The sequence below is a fragment of the Mycteria americana genome, chromosome 6, assembly GCF_035582795.1.
Source record: "Mycteria americana isolate JAX WOST 10 ecotype Jacksonville Zoo and Gardens chromosome 6, USCA_MyAme_1.0, whole genome shotgun sequence".
In the NCBI taxonomy this organism is placed as follows: Eukaryota; Metazoa; Chordata; class Aves; order Ciconiiformes; family Ciconiidae; genus Mycteria; species Mycteria americana.
The window spans coordinates 42,390,790-42,409,514 of record NC_134370.1 but is presented as its reverse complement, the minus strand read 5'-3'; the positions used below and the strand labels follow the sequence as shown (position 1 = coordinate 42,409,514).

At 44.9% G+C, this 18,725-nt stretch overlaps 1 long non-coding RNA gene across 1 annotated transcript; it reads right to left on the bottom strand.

Moving 5' to 3' along the window:
* Positions 1-3,732: 3,732 nt before the first annotated feature.
* Positions 3,733-9,537, bottom strand: LOC142410971 (uncharacterized). Its single transcript, XR_012776073.1, has 3 exons — positions 9,483-9,537; positions 6,578-6,712; positions 3,733-3,951 (listed from the first exon to the last, which is right to left on the bottom strand). It is a non-coding gene; the product is annotated as an uncharacterized LOC142410971 (long non-coding RNA).
* Positions 9,538-18,725: the final 9,188 nt, after the last annotated feature.

Below are 18,725 nucleotides of genomic sequence, written 5' to 3'. Positions count from 1 at the left end.
CCCCATAAGATTTCTCATACAAGCTGAAAGCTGACTTTGCAGAGGGCACTGTCTTTGTCTTGCAGATATAGTTGCCACTTTTGTGCAGACACCAGTAATTTGGGCTGTCACCTTGCAAACTTACGACGTGCAGTTTAGGTAAGTTTTTGAGGTATAGCAGACGTGTAAGTCTCCCAAGAATCCAGACCTTGGGGTTTTCTGTTTTATTTTTAAGATTTAAATTTAAAATATTTACTTGATTAGATCAAGAATTAACCTTTCTAGTGCTTTCTAGTTTGGCAGAATACAGGTATGAGCACGCTCTGATTTGCCCCTCCTAACAAGGCATACATAGACTCACTTTGGTCTGGCAAGAAGGACATCCTTCTCTATGACTTGGCTTGTTGCACAGATCTGCATTACAATCATCATTCAGCTACTATGACCAAAACACTCTGAGTTGGGCTTGGTGGGAGGGTTTGGTGGGTTGCAGAAATGCACAGCAAACACAGCCAGTTCAGATGGGAGGCCAAGGACCTGCTCCTAGATCCCAGCTGAGCTCCTCTATGAAATTGAAATGGCACCATAAGAGGCACCAAAACCCAATGGGGATCCTCCAGAACGAAGCTATTTGGAAAGCTCTCCTTGCAACTTCTGTTTTGCAGTGTTAGAGAGGCCACTGGTCATTAGCTAGGATGTGTCCTCAGTGCATCTACCAGTGTTACCTTGCCCTAAGAGCTTGTAGGTGAGAGCCTCAGAAACATGAAGAGCTGCTGGGGGCTGGCCAAATTTTCAGATGAAGATACCCAACTATGTAAGTACCTACAAGGTACCTTCACAGGCTTCCCAGAAACTTCACTGTCCATTTACACTCCTAAAAGGAGCTGCTGGCTCCAGGGCTCATCTGAAAACCTGACCTGAACGACAGTCAGGAGGGAAGACACCTGTCTCAAGTTCACTTTAGCTCAAGTCTATACCACTGGGCAGATCCATGCTAATCAAACCCATCTCTGCCTGCATGATGAGCAAAGAGAGGCATTTTGCAAGGGAGAATCATTGGTCCACTGGCATCAATACTTTTAGTGCAGCTGCCAGTTTCGATGGCTTTAGGTCTCTGGTTTAATAACTTACAGCTCACTGTGTGCATCTCATGTTCTTGTTTATTCCTGGCTGAAATCAGTGTTGAGCTGCTACAGAAATTGTTTACTTTGCTGTTGTCAATAGAAACTAAAGGTCAAATAATCAGAACCAAGCCTGTGGATATAACTCAGTATCTGTTTATATTTTTGCTGACAAGTATTAATAAAAATATTTGTTTGGCCAAGGAGGCTCCATGGAGCAAACGAATGTGGCCATGTAGTTGAAAAGTGGAGAAAAATAAGCCAAGCCTCCCCCCAGCAGAAAACACAGGGACTAGGGAGGCTGTCACCAGTGGTCCTACATGAGACAAAGCCAGGGCTCTTGGAGAAACCCATGATTCCTTGCAAGAACCTCTCTTCCTCCTCACTACCCACCAAGAGATGGCTCCAATGCTGAGAGGAGCAACCTGTAGTGAAGATGAGCCTCGCACTGCCTTGGAGAGCTCTGGCCAGATCTGACCAGGAGGCACTATCCATGAAGAAGGCATGAAGAGCAGCTGTAACATCCATGCTGTGACCTGGAGGCTGTGCCCCATGGTAGTCCAGACATGGTAGGTGCAGAGGGCAGCAGACTTGTTCAACCCACCCTTAAACCTCACGTTCACTGCTGGTGAAGCACAAGTCAATTGGAGGAAACCTGGATGTGCCTATGTTGGCACATAGGCACACCTCCCCACTTCAGGAGAGAAGCACCAGGCTGGTGCGCTCATGCAATACACCCTGGGGCTCAGCCTGCACCTCTGGAAGCAGAATTTGGCTTGGCTGGGAAGCTTGGGGTGGCTTCATAGTCACAGTCACCTTGTAAATCCATCTACCCTGAACTAGATGCCGCTGTGTATTTTTTACTACAGCTCCCAACCCTGCAAGGCTGAGGCATCTATTGCAAACAGGATCCCCACTATAGTCTCTCCTGTGACCACTCCAGCTTCTGCTGGAGCATTTGGTGGGCAAAGCTTTACACCTTTAGAAAAATTTCAATGCAGGGTGCATTGTAGCTTTTTAATGACAGACCCATGGAAGGAAAAGGAATACATTTGGGGCCTTTAAAAATCTGGCACAACAGTATCTGGCACAACAACAAATAATTTTGTCTGGCTTCCAAACTTTCCCTTTACAAGTGTTTTAGATATATAGCTTGAGCAAGGCTTTGGGTTTTTTTGTTTTGTTCTCTCATGTCAGATTCTAGTTTCAGCAAAGGCACCATGCTTACACACATGTAAATGCAACTTAACAACAAATGGGCATAGAACTTGTATTGGAAATGTTGAAGATCACACAAAACTAGCACTACTTAGAATGGCTGTAGGTATTTCAAGATTGTAAAAATCATAGCTAGATAGGTACATAGGGAAAAGACAAACTAAAAACACACTGAGGAAAAAAATTCTGTGCAATTAGAGCAATTTAAACTCAGTGGTTTTCCTCTATTTTACCACACTGGAACTGTACATCATTGATGAAGTTGCAATGCTGAGCTTTGGCTGCTCAGGCACAGTGGAGAGCTGGATCTCAGCTCTCTGGTTCAAGGTTTCCTAGCCTTGCAGAGCTGAACAGACACCCCCATGCATCCTCTGAGTGTAAGATCACCTTAGAGAGGTGTTTCTAATACTTTTGGGTTTGACCAGCAACCAGTACTCTTGGGTTTGACCTCTGCAGCGAGGAAGTGCGAAGTTTCTAGCTGCAAGCATTCACACCACAGGGGCAACAGCAGTCCAGTTCCTCCAGGACAGGACTATTGCTTTTTCCCGTCTCCCACCAACAAATACATGTCCTTCTCATTTACTACCCCTCTTCCTAGGGGAAGAAGTCGAGGTGGGGGAGGAAAAAGCATCTACAGAGTCAAAAGAGGATTGCACTTGTTAGAAGTTTGAGCCCTCTCATTCTACGTTGTCCCATCTCTGCCAGACCATGCCCCATGCCCCAAACACTCTGCACCAAAGCCCCTTCTTTCCTTGTATGAGTTGGATTAGAAAAGAGAGGCTCTAGTATTATGGAAAAGTCTTTGTGATGCTTGGGTAATGACTAAGAGCACTGGATCATCAATAATTAAAGCCTACTTGTCTCTTTACAGTGAAGTGCTGAGATTGTTCTGTTGAGTCTTCGTTAGTATCAGCCATGAGCAAACCAGTATGTCTAAAACAAGGACTTGTGCAAAACTGGAATGAAACTTGCATCAAGTTGGGAAAAAAAAGAGCAGCAAGGTCTCGTTTTCAGTCATGTGCTCTGTACCTCTTGTGGGTTCAAAGGGGGCAAAGCTGCAAGATACTTCAATAGCATTACATGACTTCTGATTCGTTAGCATGGGGTTGTGAGTAATTCTGAAACCCTTACCTCTGAAGTGGAGCCAAATGGCAGCAAGTGAATCACCCAGAAGACTGAGACCCTTTTCTGCTGGCAAAGTAAGCCGCAAACACATTGCAAATTGCACACGTTTCTTTGCTTATTCAGCATTTTGGTGCAAGCGGCTTTTATCTTGTCAATATGGCTTACCAATTCAGTTCATGAATGATTGGATTGTAAGATATCCTGTAGTTCTTTTACTCAGAAACCTAATAACACAAGTTTTCTGAAACAGAATGTGATTTTACACTTTCACACAAGTTTGGGGGTTTTATTTTTCTATCCTTCAATCTCTGAACTCTGGGCTTCATCATTAAATGTTTAGGTTGAATCAGGATGTAAAGCAGAAATCACCCATGCACAATGCCTTGCTCATTACATCCGTCTTCACAAGGGAACGTCTCTTTGATTTCCTGTGTCAGAAGAACATGAAAATGGCTGTATTGGCACAAATCCACTAAGCCAAGGATCCTGTCGAACTCTGGCCAAAAACCTGGGGAAGGGCATAAGAATAAGAAAAACATGCAGGGAAATTTCACCTGGGTGCTCTCACAGCTTCTGGTACTTTGCTGCTCAGGGATTTTATGAAATAGGTCATTTTGAAAGTGATCAGTACCCTTGAAAAAATTCCTCATTCATGAACATGTTCATCGCCCTTTTAAACTTGCAAAATCTCCTCACATCCCCAAAACCATGCACCAGGGGACCCTGCAGGGGAAATGTGTCCTGAGAGCAACACCTTCCACTTGTCCAACCTGAACCTAACTCCAGCTGAAGTTAGTGCCATCTGGTACACTCTAATTTTTTATAGCAGTAGAGGTCATGTACAACCAGACAGATCTGGCTTATACAGTCCCTCCTACAGAAGCCATTCCAGGTATTTCATCCTCCCCAAAGCTTTCCCAGCTCTGTTATATCCCTTCTGAGATGGGAAGACTAAAACTTCACCCAGCATCCAAGGCACAGTGGCATGGTGAATTTGTGCTGCAGCATCATGATGCTCTCTTTTCCTTTCCTGGTAATTCCCTATGGTCTTTTGGCTTTTTTGATGCTCCTGAGCAATGGACTAGTGCTTTCATGGGACCATCCATCAAAACATTGGGATCTCTTTCTGGAGTGCTCATCATCAGCCGGAGCCCATCATCTCATATGTGGCATTTGGGTTATTTTCCCTTTGTGCATCGCTTTGCACCCAGTTAGTGAATCTGCAGTTCTTCACCATTGTCCCTCAGCTTTACCAATCTGCAAAAAGGAGCATCATCAGCAAAATTCCTCTTTTCCAGGTTGCTAATGAATGTGTTGAAAAGCCTAGATTTCAGTAATGTGGGAGTTCCCATGCTGCAGCTTGTGCCGGTGCCTCTGGGGCTCTCGCTGTGCCCCTCTGAGCAAACTCCAACCCCAAATACCAAATCTCTCTAGAAATACCTACATCCTCCCTGAGCTACATCCTCACTTACACCAGGGGTTCCTGGTGTCCCCTGGCATGGCATAGTCTTTCCACACCTGGGGGTGGAAATGGGGATGGGGCACCTCCAGGTGTCTTTCGAACATTGCCTAAGTCCTGAGGAATGAGCATGGAGCTCCAAAAATCTGCAATGAGTAGGAAATAATTTGGTTTGCCTTTTCACAGTGGCAGCGAGCCAGGGTTTTACCCTAATTAATGATCTAAAATCCAAATAAGGTAAATATCCTCATTTGTCTAGGATTCCTACTATTTTAGTTTGGTCTCCATCCCTTAGACGGCTATAAACCTGTTAAGACTAAAATAACTGAGGCAGAATCAATCTGGGGAGATTAAGCCAGTATTTTATAGCTAGTGTATAGCTGAAGAGGATATGTTCTTGTATCCAATATTGGACAGTGAGACATTTGTGGTAATGTCTCTGGGTTTAACCACTCTGTTATTGTGCTTTTGTGGAAGCATGCCTGGGAAGATGCTGAAGTTCAGCAAATGGAAACTGAAATCCTACTACTTTTTCATTTATAAGCCACTGCTCCATGTTCAAGGAAAGGCATTTTTGCAGAGAGCCTTTTTGAAAACGCAAGAAAAAGCAAACACAACACAGGAAAAAAACCTGTTCAGCTTGAGCTCTACTCAAAATTTTTGAGGTCCCAGGAGGTCCTGACATCTCCAGTGGCTTCATCACAGATTCACCTGCCTCCTCTGGCAGGATGGCTGCCAGCCCAGGAAACCCTCTTCCCTTTGGTGGGGCTCCCATCCATTTTGCGACATCCTCTTTCCCCAGCCATAAAGTCCTGCCTCCAGTCCCACCTGCCCTGCTGCAGGGGCTTAGACAGCTGGAGGAAGAGGAAGGATTCAGCCTGGCTGTCCCTACTTCAAAGGGCTGTTACAGGGATTCCTTAATTAACTTTACACCCCACTCAAAAAATGTAAAACAATGTGAAAGCGCCAAGGCTGTTCCCTGTTGAGGGACAGCTGGTTTGCATAAGATATTGTTTCTTTTTCACATATGGGTTGCATTAATATTTTGGCACATGGCAAGAAGTGGATGAACGTTGCTTTCTACTGCCTCCTTCTACTGGCACTGATGTTGAGGATCATTTCTATGGGTCTGCTGGACTAGCCATAGGTTTAATAGGGCAAGTCAGAGACCTTGGGCCAGTGTGCTTCACGGACGTGAATTTTGCACTCTCTCTCTGCCACAGGAGCACCCTCCCAGGAACCACTGTCTTGCCTGGGAATTTAGCCATGGGGATGTGCTGGGAGGCCAGCCCCAGCATGGAGGGAGGAATGCGTCTGGAACTGGGCACAAGGCTGCAGCAGGACCTGAGTCTTCTTCAGCCTGCAGATAAGACCTCCTCATCAGGACAGTTTAATTACTTTTTTTCCAAATAATGTCACTTACCCCGATGCTTATGTTATTTATAAGTGAGCTCTAATTCAATGATAACCACAGATTCCTACAGTGGACACCACTCTATGAAATGATTTAGAGTAAAGAGAGCATGCTCTGAAACATTGGCCTAAATAAATCTGCAAAGTTACTTTTTTTTTTTTTAAGTTGCAGAAGCTGTTTTATCTGTTCAGAAATTCTGATGTTGTGGCACATGTGGACTGAGTCTGAGATGAGAATTTACTATCACACATGCTTTCTTACCAGGTCTTCACTGGAAAATGCACAATACCCTGCCCATCCTGCAGAGCAACTCTGTCTTCTACGTCGCATATCAGAACAATTCAAGCACAACTGTAACGCAGCTCAAGGTATAGAAGCTTCATGCAGGGACTAGTACTAGGTAAAATAAATTTAGAAAATGCATAGAAGAATACTTTTTTTAATTTTAAAATGTAATTAAATTCACATTTAAAAAAAAAGAAAAAAAAAAGGTCGTCTTCTTATTTGCCTCTCGAGTTTTGAGGCTCTGGGGTTTGACCTGGTCCAAGTCTTTTGCAGCCAGCAGGAAAAGATATTCCGTAAACAGGATCCAAAAGGCTTTTATGTTTTACCAATTTTGTCACCTTATCAAACAACAAAGGGTTTGTAAGTTGCAATTTACAAGGAGGATGTTTCCAAGATGTCTGAATGTGGGAAGGATCAAGAGGAATTTACTGTTCCTGTATCTCCCAATACTTGTTAATTCTCGTCTTCTGCTGTTTCAAATAGTGTTACTTTGTAAAAAAAAAAAACAAAACACACACAAGCCCCAAACCAAAACCCCCAAAACCATTCCACCCCAGCTGGTCCCATGCCATTGTCCTTAAGCACTACAGTACCGCACAGCCTGGCTGTGTGGATGAGTGGGTGGATGCTCCTGCCCAGGAGGTAGGAGCTGACCCCTATCCACATGGAGCTCACCTTGGCCGCCTACCTGAAAAAAAAAAAAAACCAAAAAAACCAAAAAAACCCCAAAAAACCAGTGCTGTGCCTAAGGGTGAGGGAAGAACAACATAGGGGCTGGAAAACATTTCCCCTGTGCTGGAGCAACTCTGTCCTATGCCATCTTTCACTTGGGCTGGTTTCCACCCAGGCCTCCATGGATAGAAGCTGCAGCAAAAGTCCTCACTGCAATATACATTCTGTGAGCAGCAAGAAGTTAGTTTGTAGCCCCAACCTGCATGTCCTTGTATTTGCCTCTTGAGGAAAGTTTCTAGGAGAATTGCAAAGGAGTGTAAATAAAGTGAAAGTTATCTTTGAAGAAATGTGCAGAAGAATGAATAGTCTTATTCTTCAGCCTGTTCACTGAAACATTTCATAGGGAGTACAACACAAGATGTGAATTTCACAATCAAAGAAGAGAATAGAATTTGCTGAAGAACAAACTGATTAAGGAACATAAATGACCTAAAATGATATTAGCTTACCTAAGACTAAACAGAAAACCTCCCCTTGTGTCAGTAATACATCTCCCAAAGCTTGTAGAGAAGCCATACAAGAATAAAAAACCTATTAAGCCAGTAATATAACAAGATTTCTGTGTCATTCTACACCTAGGAAGGTTATGACTATGCATCTTGTATTTCCACCCCATCTCCCTGTGTCATGGGAATGGATACATTCATACCTGCATGATGTTTCACACAAGCACTACGGGTTTTGGGGAACTCGCCCAGGAAATTTCTCACCATGTTGCCTTATGTTAAGTGAGCTTTAATGGGAGCAGTAGGATGTAAGGACCTCTGAGGAACTGGTGTCTACAGGATTTTCCTGAGGACAAGTGGAGTTGGCCTCAATTTTGAGACATCAACACCAATATCTCTCAGACCAAGAGTCTGAGAGAGTCTGAGTCCCCTTTCATGGGAATTGGTGATTGCTTCTGTGACCTCTGTCAATCTCACAAGAATGAGATGAAAAAGACAGTGAGCATTTCCAAGTTGCCCAAAACCCCTCAGTCTTGCACGGTCCTGCCACTCACCAGCCATCAAGGTAAGGAAGCGGCAAGATCCTGTATCTGAGATAGTTACCGCCTATTGCCATCACTTCCAGGACATCCATGAGCCTGCAGGCAAGCCGGATGGGAACATGAACATTCAGCTGGTCAAGAGCCAAGAGCCAAGTCAGCAATGACACTGATGGGCATATCTGGTGGTCAGGTGGAAATCGGTCGTGCACAAAAACAGGAGCACAAAACAGTTTCTTTTGCACAAGCTGCACCCCAAGGACCACAGGGATAACACGAACTTGCAAACATTGAGTATGACCTGCAGCACTGCCACCATGAAAGGGAGGCAGGAGATCTTCTGCAAACAGCTGTAGGGGTAAATAAAGAAGGAAGAAAGGGTTAGAGACATTGCTTTGCTCTGTGGCATTACAGGAGATGCCAATTTTACACAGACTGTCCTGAATGTGCCATGAAGAACAGAGGATTTTGTCCACCCTGGATCCAAACAGACACGGAAGATACCCCTTTTGCAGTAAGCGGATATCTGCATCTCCTTGGGAAGTCCATCAAACCACATCCATGGGAACTGACAAAGGTGGGCAGCCCTCAGGAATGAGGACAAAATCCTCTCCACCAAAGTCAGGCACCAAAACCAGGTGAAAAAAAAACCATGAAGGCAGTAACATACTTCAGTCCCAGCCTTTGGTTTCCCACCAAGCAGCCTCACCAGTGCCAGAAGCAGAGACAGGGGAGGGTGAATACCAACCTACCCATAGCTGCCTCTTTCTCTGTGAAAACTATTTCTTTAATCAGATTGATTATCAAAATTGAGGTCATGACGCAAGTATGTTTGAGAAACTATTTTGTGTGATCGGGGGTGGGGAAAAGAAAAATCAGGGCTTGCTAGATCAGCAAGCTGTGACCTTGCCTCCAAGGTGAGTGGGTCACAGAAAGAAATTAGGTCTATCGCACAATGTTAAGCAGAAGACTGCTCCATTTAGGCAAGAAAAGTGACTATGTGAAACTAAAACAATGAGTAATGGAAACTAAACTTAAGCTTTTTGGGTTCCCACGCTTCATAAAATACATATGCAGGGGTAATAGTTTGTGCGAATGAAGAAATGCTTTCCATCACCTGCTACTTATTGTGGAGGATTTTTAGTATCAATTGTTAATACTCACCTTGAAGTCAGCGGGCTCAGGTCCAGTTTCCCCAGAAGCCTGCGGAGACTGGCAGAGGTCTCCACCCAGCTGACAGCTGCCTCCCGGCTGCCCCGCTAGTGCTGCAGAAGCTGATGCCATTTGCAGCCTGACACCATCAGTGGTGAGGGATTTTTTTATAATTTAGAGATGGATCTTACAGATTGGACCTCTCACTGGTTTACTCTGCAGTCCGTACATCCAATGTCAGTACCTGTTTTCTTCCCCTCGGTTTTCTTCAGCTGATGCTAAACAGGGCTCTGACTCATTGAAACAAGAACCTCCTTGGCTTATGGCCATGTAGTCTTCCTGACAGGGATTTTTGGTTTCCCGATATTCCCTTTAGATGTGGTATCTGTGCTTTGAGACATGCAAAGGATCAGGACAGGCACTGGGTGGGGACAGTGCCCACACTCAGTTTCTATTAGGCCATTTTTAATGAAAAAAATTCCTTTTGGATATTTCCAGAGTAGAAACCAGTCCTATCTCTACTGAAAACAGGATAATATTCAACACTTCACCAACTCAGATAAGCAATGTGAAAAAAAAGTTAATGGATATTTTGAAATGGACCATTGAAATGGGCAAATGGACCACTTCCAACAGTGAAGGAAATAGGATAGTCTTGTCTCTGTAGACAAAACCAGACCATCCACCTTTACACCAAACAGCAGAAGAAATGCAACATGGGTGAAACAGCATTGGCATCTCGCTGTTGGTGTATGCAGCAAGAAGAGGGCAAAAATGACAGAGAAGATGAGAACTGGTTGTGACTCTTGCTGGCTGGGCTGATGCACCTTGCTCTGCAATGATGGAGAACTATAAAACAAGAGGTTGATCAGCTCACGACATAATTTATCTGTATCCATAGCGATCACACCAGTCAAAGTCACACAGATACCTTGGACCTGACCCATTAGTAGATTTGCTGAGAGATTGTGAGTGCTGGCAACCCCCAGGTCACAGGATTAAGACAACCCTGGTTTGTGATGTAAAACTCTTTCCTTGGGTGCAGCTGTGCCTTTCATTTGGAAAACAAAAGTGCCATCATCCTTCTAGCTGATGGCAATGGCATCTCCAGTTGTAGCTTAAATCCAGTTTTGCAGGCAAAGTCTCAGTGCTCCCAGCAAGACAAATTACCTAGGCACGGACCTCCAGAATCTTCTTTCACCCTGACATGGAAGAGTTAATACAGATCCACCAACAAGATTTATCCTTTCATCCCTGTGCTTTTGCTTCTCTCCTGTCGCCAAAACAACATGTTTTCCTGTGATTTCTAGAGCAGGTGAAATGTGAGATGATGTATATGGACCTGGACACGTGTCCACAGGCCTGATGCAGTGAGCTTCACTCCAGCCAGCAGAGCTGATGTTAACGTTGATGACACGTTTCCAGCTGTTGGTCTGTTTTTATTCTTCCATCAAACAGTCACTTTTAATAAAAAGCTGAGTCTTTTTTCTCTCTTACAGTATCTGTGAATGCCTCATATGGTCAAGAAACTGAGATTCTTTATAACCATAAACACTATGTATAATTTTTGTGTGTTATAACTCTCTCCAGATGCTGGTACTCTGTATGCCCATGGAAATTAGGCACTCTCCTCTTTCCAGCCTCTCCAAGAACCTCAGCACTCTGACTCACAATGAAGAAAAAAAAAGAATGGAAAGAATGCAAAGCAACTGCATACAGCTCATAGTATTTTATTTGTCCTGGATCTAGTGAAAGGGAAACAGAGCTTTGATACTGAAAACAACAGAGGTCTAATAATGATGCAGAAGTGTTATTTTTCCTTGAACAACATTGACATTTTTCTGCTCCTCCTCCTTTCAGCAAGCAGTAGTCTCTGCATTTGGTCCAAGCAACAGTTGTCTCGTGTGGGAGGAGCCCCGAAAGCCAAACAAGTGAAGGTAGAAATAAAGGCCAAAGATAAAGGCTTCTTTAGAAACAAAAGAAGTCTTTCTCTAGATCTCAGCTCTCAATGTTTTGCAAGAGCTAAAACCACAAGAGGCAGGTTGGTTTCAGCAAGGGTGTGTCCACAAATAGCCCAAACATATACATCTCTGAAAGTATAGATATTCCCATTGGCACCTCTCCGTTGCTGTCAGGAAGAAGTGAGCCTACCCTACACACACACAAAGCGTCTGAATGTTTAGCTGTAGCAGACAGCTTGTGCTCTGTTGTGGTTTAGCCCCAGCTGGCAACTAAGCACCACGCAGCCGCTCGCTCACTCCCCCTTGGTGGGATGGGGGAGAGAATCGGAAGAGCAAAAGTAAGAAAACTCGAGGGTTGAGATAAAAACAGTTTAATAGGTAAAGCAAAAGCCACGCACGCAAGAGAAGCAAAGCAAGGAATTCATTCACTACTTCCCATGGTCAGGCAGGTGTTCAGCCACCTCCAGGAAAGCAGGGCTCCATCACACGTAACGGTTACTTGGGAAGACAAACGCCATCACTCCAAACGTCCCCCCTTCCTTCTTCTTCCCCAGCTTTATATACTGAGCATGACGTCATGTGGTATGGAATAGCCCTTTGGTCAGTTTGGATCAACTGTCCTGGCTGTGTCCCCTCCCAGCTTCTTCTGCACCTGGCAGAGCACGGGAAGCTGAAAAGTCCTTGACTAGTGCAGCAACAACTAAAACATCTCTGTATTATAAACATTGTCTTCAGCACAAATCCAAAACATAGCCCCATACCAGCCACTATAAAGAAAATTAACTCTATCTCAACTGAAACCAGGACAGCTCTCTTGGTAAAACTCTGGCATCCAGCCCTTTCCTGTAAGCTAGGGCTAACTTCAAAACTGACATCACACCTACAGTGGGGAAGAGCTCCAGATGCAAACCCTCATCTCCGAGTTTGCACATACAGCTGAACTCCAAGGGGATTGCCTGATTTATTGTGGTTACCCAACCCGTATGATAGGTATCCACTGGATGAGGGACAGGAGAGTCTATCTGATCTCCGCCTGAGTTCAGGGACAATTGCTTATGGTGATATGGAGTCAAGCTTCCAGCCATGCTCTGAGAAAGCTTTAGGAAGGTAGAAAGAATCAGTTTTCATGCACTGAAGTTGAAGCACACAAGGAGAGGAGGAATCCTTATTGGGGAAAAATGGTTGGAAGAAGGCAAGGAGATGTTCTCATTTTTCCCCAACCAAAAAAGTCTTCTTATGTCGTTATCAAGTTGTGTGCCTTCTTCGCAGTACCCCTCCACCAAACCTTTCTTCAAACTAGATGTTTGGCAGGATAAGCAAGCAGTGAATGCAGTTAATGGGAAAGAAGACTCTGACTGATATTTGGAGAACAAAACCCCAGCTGGTTCGCTTCTACCAGGGAAAGCAAGCAGAGATTGCTGTGTTTGGGATGTGAATTTTGCAGTAGTTGAGGTCTTTAGCTTTCGCCTTTTTCAGAGGACCATGTGAAATGCTTCCACTGTGACTTAAGATCCAGTATTCATGATGGCACTGGCAATTTTTCCTCCTAGCCTAGAGTACTTAAGTGTCAGGATCCCACCTGTGCTCACTTTGACTCAAGGCCACCTCCAATCCTTTCTCCTATACCTCAGTATCTCCTACCCAGAAGTCTGGAGACACTAGTGTGAAGGCCCCGGGAACATGAGAGCACATGGAAATGTCTCACAGACATCCAAGTGACTTGGACATCTGCCAGGAAGTGAAAAAGCAAGTTACAACAGCAGGCCTCAAACCCGCAGTCTGTTCCTCTCTTTAATACCATCTCAGGCTTACTTACACAGAGTAAATACTGAGCAAGGAACTATCTGGGACTAAATCTGTAGTCATATGAAAGGAACTAGCCTGCCTGAACTGATAACATAGCACGCCATGCTTCCAAAGAAAGAGAATTCAATGGCCACGCAGCTGAAGCACAGGTCAGCATCTTCTCTGTTCTTCAAAACAGGGAAAAAGTTTTGAGACCTCAATGTAAACTACAAACCACGCACTGGGCATGGCACAGGGAGAAAACCAAGGCCCTGAAAAATCATATTGGTCTCACTGCCTTGGATGCGTCCTTGGACGTCAAGCTGTGGCTCCCAAGTTTGACAAGGCCCTAGGAGAGCTCATACTTAACTGTTGCTTGTGTGTTTGGGGTGGTTTGGTTTTATTTTTAACCTCTTGGGCAGGAAAGAAGCAGTATCTGGAGTCCAGCCAAGCACATATACATGACTCCTTCAAACCAGCTTAGAACTTGGGGAGCAAAACAGATGAACACCAGTTCTCCATTCAAGGAGCCCCAAAGAAAGGAGAGGGGCCAGGGGCTAGTCAGAGGTAAGTGAAGCACCTGTAAGGATATGCTTAAGCAGGATATGCTTAAAACAGAAAGAGAGAAAACAGACAAGTCCAGCAGCAATCATCAACTGCAACTCATGAAGCACAGCAGCTAATGTTATGTCTGTTAGGCAGAGTAAAGGGAGTGATCAAAAGGGGTTTCCGAGAACCACAAATCAGAAGACAAGCAAGACTTAGCCAGTTTCGAAACACAGTACCTTTCTCCACAACATGATTGGCTGAAACACCACCTAGACAGGCAGAAACCACAATTATCTGGAAGTGCTTGAAATCTTACTTGTGATAAACGGTAAATTTGAGAGACAACACTGAGTTTCTGTGCAGCTAACCACATTTAGCATGGCTGGCAAACACCAAAGCTCAGGCACACACAAATGAGATGCCAGCCTGAGAGCTCATCACAGCTAGTGCACAGGGCATTGCTGAAACAATACAGAGAGATTTGCATGACTATAATCAGAAGCCTACCCTGCCCAAGGGTGAAAAAGATTTCACCTCCTGAGCTGCAGGCAGCACTTGGGGAGCATGGGCTCCACTGCAGGAAGGGGAAATTCTCCTTCGCTTCCAAGAAAAATCAAGCAATCAAATGCACGTTCATCTCATGGATGTCTTTTTGCTCATAGGCCTGGAGCTAGTAAGTGGTGGCATAATGAAATGTGTACCTTTGCATTAGGTGAGTCCTGTATTGATCCCGTGGAGCAGAAACAGAGGTGGCAGAAAGATTGCTGAAGGTGATCTACCAAACTGCTTAGGGCTTGAAGCACCCAGTCCACAAACTGATGAGAGGGAGCTGGGATTGTTGCGTATGGCCACAGGGAGGTCTGAGCATAGCCCTGACCATGGCATGGGCAGGAACAGAGAAGAGTCACCCAGAGAGGGGAGCAAGTTCTCAGGGAGGTGGGGGGGATCCTCATTCCTCTTGCATGAACTTTGCTGCATGCACTGACAAGCTAAAAAGCTAAACTGAATTTTAATTTTTTTTACAGCACAATGCTTTGAAACAAAGCAGGAGTAATGCCCTTATGTTTCAGGAAAGCAGTACTGTTAATCTGGAAATCTCTTTTCTAAGCTTTTGTCAATAGCAGAGGGTATTTTTCCAGATTCAGCTTTTCCACAGTTTCTATAGTCTTTTATACCCACATCATTCCTATCAAGATTCTGCCCTGTTTTTCTCAAGTCTTCCATACGTTCATTCTTGAGTGTGCTTACGATGAGAAACCCGACATTAAAAGTGAACTTGAAGACCTCCACCTGTGCATGGTCTGACTGGTTGGATATTCAGCACCCGCTGTAAAAGGGAGCCTCCTCTCTAGGTACATGGAAGGACCGTGCGCACTGGTGTGCTAAGGGACCAATGTGGGGCCTAGCATAAGTACATATGTTTTATCTCTTGACATAACGGTACCTAGACTAACTTCTTCCCAGCTACTCAAAAATTACATGCACAGGTATTCAGACAACATGAGCAAAACATGACATGATTTGCAAACACCACTGTTGTCTCCTTTTACCAGGTAGGGACCCAGATTCTCTAATTATGGTGCCCTTTTGCTTCATGCAAAGGTCATGATGGACTGTAAGTCACATCTGTTGTATCACTGGGTTGTTACCTGTGAGTCACTGAGAGTCTAGACTGGAACCAGTCTTAATGCCAGACACAACCTCCATGGAAAAACATGTACTAGAAAAGTGGGATGCCATGTTGGGAAGCTGGAAGAAGTTCACCACCAACATCTGAAGCCGGTATGATCGTCCCCAACAGATGGATGTGCTTTTCCTCTACTAATATGCCTGAGTTCAAGGCAAGGGTGGGCTTTGCTCTCCTGTAGACAGCGACTCCCTTGGAAAAAAACAGATGTTGTGTGGTCTTTACTCCAGATATCCCAAACCATGAGCTGCTGATCGTTCATTTACAGGTGTAACTTATATTGGTACAAATCTCTAGTGCAGGTATGCTACTAATTCATCAGCTCCAGCAAATTTCCCAAGCATCAGCACTCTGCTGATAGGGAATTTTGGACCAAAGAGTCCAAATCTAGAAATTAAATGAAGGTTGAAAAAAAAAAAAACCTCTGTGGATACAATACAGGCTAGTGCACAAGGGGAGTTTGGCACTGCCATGGAGTTACTCAGCTCTTAGGGTGTTTGTCAAGCTGTGTCTGCTAATGGAAATTTGTGGCTCCATCCCTTACTTTCAGGCCCCAAACTTCCAAATATTTGATAACACAAACATTTGAAAGGCAGTACTTGTGGTTTGCTTTTTCCTCCCATTCCTTTTCTTTTTAAACAAGAAGTCTCTAAATAAATAAGCTGCATTTATCTTTGAGAACCACCACCCGTTACCAAAAGAAAAAAAAGGTTGATAGGCAAGAAAGCACACATCGCTTTTTCTCTGTGACCTCCACCTGAGACCTGCAGACAAGCCCCTCCTGGTCTTCAGTCCTCTCACCTCTGATCACAGGATCAGCTTGCAGAGTCAGTGCCCATGTCTCTGAAGCAAATTCAGACGGCTGAAAGATCTGTGCAGCAAGACTGTGGTAACAGACTTCCCAGTAAAGTCAACATGCATTTCTCTTGCTGATTTCAGCCAAATTGGGATGTCTCCCAAAACCTTTCCTCTAAGCGTGCTAATTTAAGGGGTATTGGTGGCAGGCCTCTTGCTCAGGTTAGGAAGCAAATTTTGTGAAGGAGCACTGGGTCTGTTTTTCAAAAGAAAAATGTCCCTAGTACATTTATGTTTTTGCGAGTGATAGTAGATGCCATCGCAGAAAAGAAACACAAGGTATGGGGGGCCAAGAAGAAGGAACCTGGCTCTGGCATCCAAAGACAAATGGAGTGATGCTCCAGGAAGGCTGCTTGTGCATTTTGCACTCTGGCATCTTTGAGGGAAAAGCACAAAAGGCTGTACGTTTAACCAACAGAGGACCACAAGAAATAGGCAATGAAGCCAAGTCGAGGATGCCTAAAGACACAAGGGCCACGCTGTTCTCTACTGAGCCAGGAGGACCAGGAGGAACAAATCACATTCACATCCACCAAGTTAGAGCTTCACTTCCAAGGAGATCCAAGGGGAGAGATCTTGAAGGAAGTTCTTCAAAGCAGCTCTTTTCCCAGCCCTGCCAAGTGAGAGATCTGGGCATAGGGCAAAAATCCTCTATCCTGTTTTTCCTACTTTATCCTTGTTATCCCAAGCTCCACCTCCAACAGCTCCTCTGAGTGTTCTCCAAACCTGGGCACATTTCTACCCGTCTGCCACCCTTCTCACTGAACAAGGGCTTCCCAGGAAGACACAGAAGAACAAAACAATTGCTGCAGCTCAAACCTGCACCCTTATCATGCCTTCAGCAGAAGTCACTAACAGGCAGTTATTACTGAAGAACAGCGCAAGCACATAGCTATACATCCCCAGAAAGCTCTACCAGACTCCAGCAGTTCGGAGCTCAGGTCCTTCACTGAATTAGAGGTGGTATCAATATAATTAGTGGTTTTCCATGCAGACTTTTCATCCATGAATGTATTCCCAGCAGATCTGTCTTCTGTGGTTGCATCGTCTCTCTTTTTGAGCCCATAGGAACCGTCAGCAACTTCGGCATCTTCTGGCAGAGAGCTCCGCAGATTTAATCCAAGCACCACCTCTTTGGGTGATGCCCAAGACTGGACACAGTATCCAGATGTGACCTCCCCGGCACTGAATAGAGGGGATAACAACATCCTTTGATCTCCTGCCCCTGCTGTGCCTAAGGTAGCCCAGGATGTGATTTGCCTTCTTTGCAGTGAGAGCACACCTTGGGTCATATTGAATGCAACAATCACTGTAACCTCTAGGTCCTTTCCAGGAGAGCTGCTCAGCCAGATGGTTTCCAGCCTGGATCTATGCAATTGGATCTTCCCACTTCCAATGCAGGACTTTGCACGTCTTGCTGCTCAGCTTCAGGAAGTTTCTGTTGGCTGAATCCCCAAGTTTCTCGAGGTCCCTCTCGACTGACGCTCTGCTCTTCAGCACTTCAGCCACTCCCCCTAGTTCTGCATTGTCTGCAAAGTTGCTGAGGGTGTGCTCTGTCCAAGGGCATGCGTGGGAGGTAGGGGGAAAAGGCACAGGGAACAAGGAAGGGCCAGGGAATATTCAACAACAAAATTTTACAGTAGAAAAATGAGAAGTCTGGGTAATGTTCCCTGCTGTGGCTGAAAGGGAAGGAAGCAACATCAGGCATTGCAAACTGAACGGATGAAAGCAGAGTGGTGCACAGACAAGCCCGGAGCATCATGAAGGCTTGTAATGAGGGCCTGGGGGTCCTGCTGGGCACCCCCCATCAGCAGTACATCTGAGCAAAGCCACTAGCTCTGCATAAATGGCAGCAGACAAGACACAGGCACAAACACATTCACCCCAGAGCAGGAGGCTCTGTATCTGCATCGTCCCTCCTGCCGTTTCTTAAGGGTTTCAAGGGGAGAAACTCTCATGTCAATCTTTGAATCTCAGTAGTTTACACCCGCGGTTCTGCCAGGTGGCATGCAATGGTGCTACACTGGAGTGGTGTCTGCTGTACACTGTGTACAAGGCTGTCAGCAGCCATAATCAGACACAGTGTACTCAACAAAAGCTTCTGAACATCAGCCAAGCAGGATTTATTCCAAACTCCTCATGCACTGCTTGTAAGCCTTCAGTTTATATTGCTGCTAGGAAAAGTAGCTCGCTTGCTCGCTCTGAACCAAAAATTGAAAGGATTAAGACTTTTTTTTTCCCTCCAAAGGTATCATGAGACTGTTTTACCTTTGAAAATGGGCTGTAGTGACTGGCTGCTTCCTAGGGGATTAAATGGCATTCCTTTCCCAGTTTCAAGAAGTCCTTACAAGTTTTTTTTTTAGGGATCCCCAAGCTAGCAGCGGAAGTTTTAATGGAAATCCAAGCACTCTATGAGTT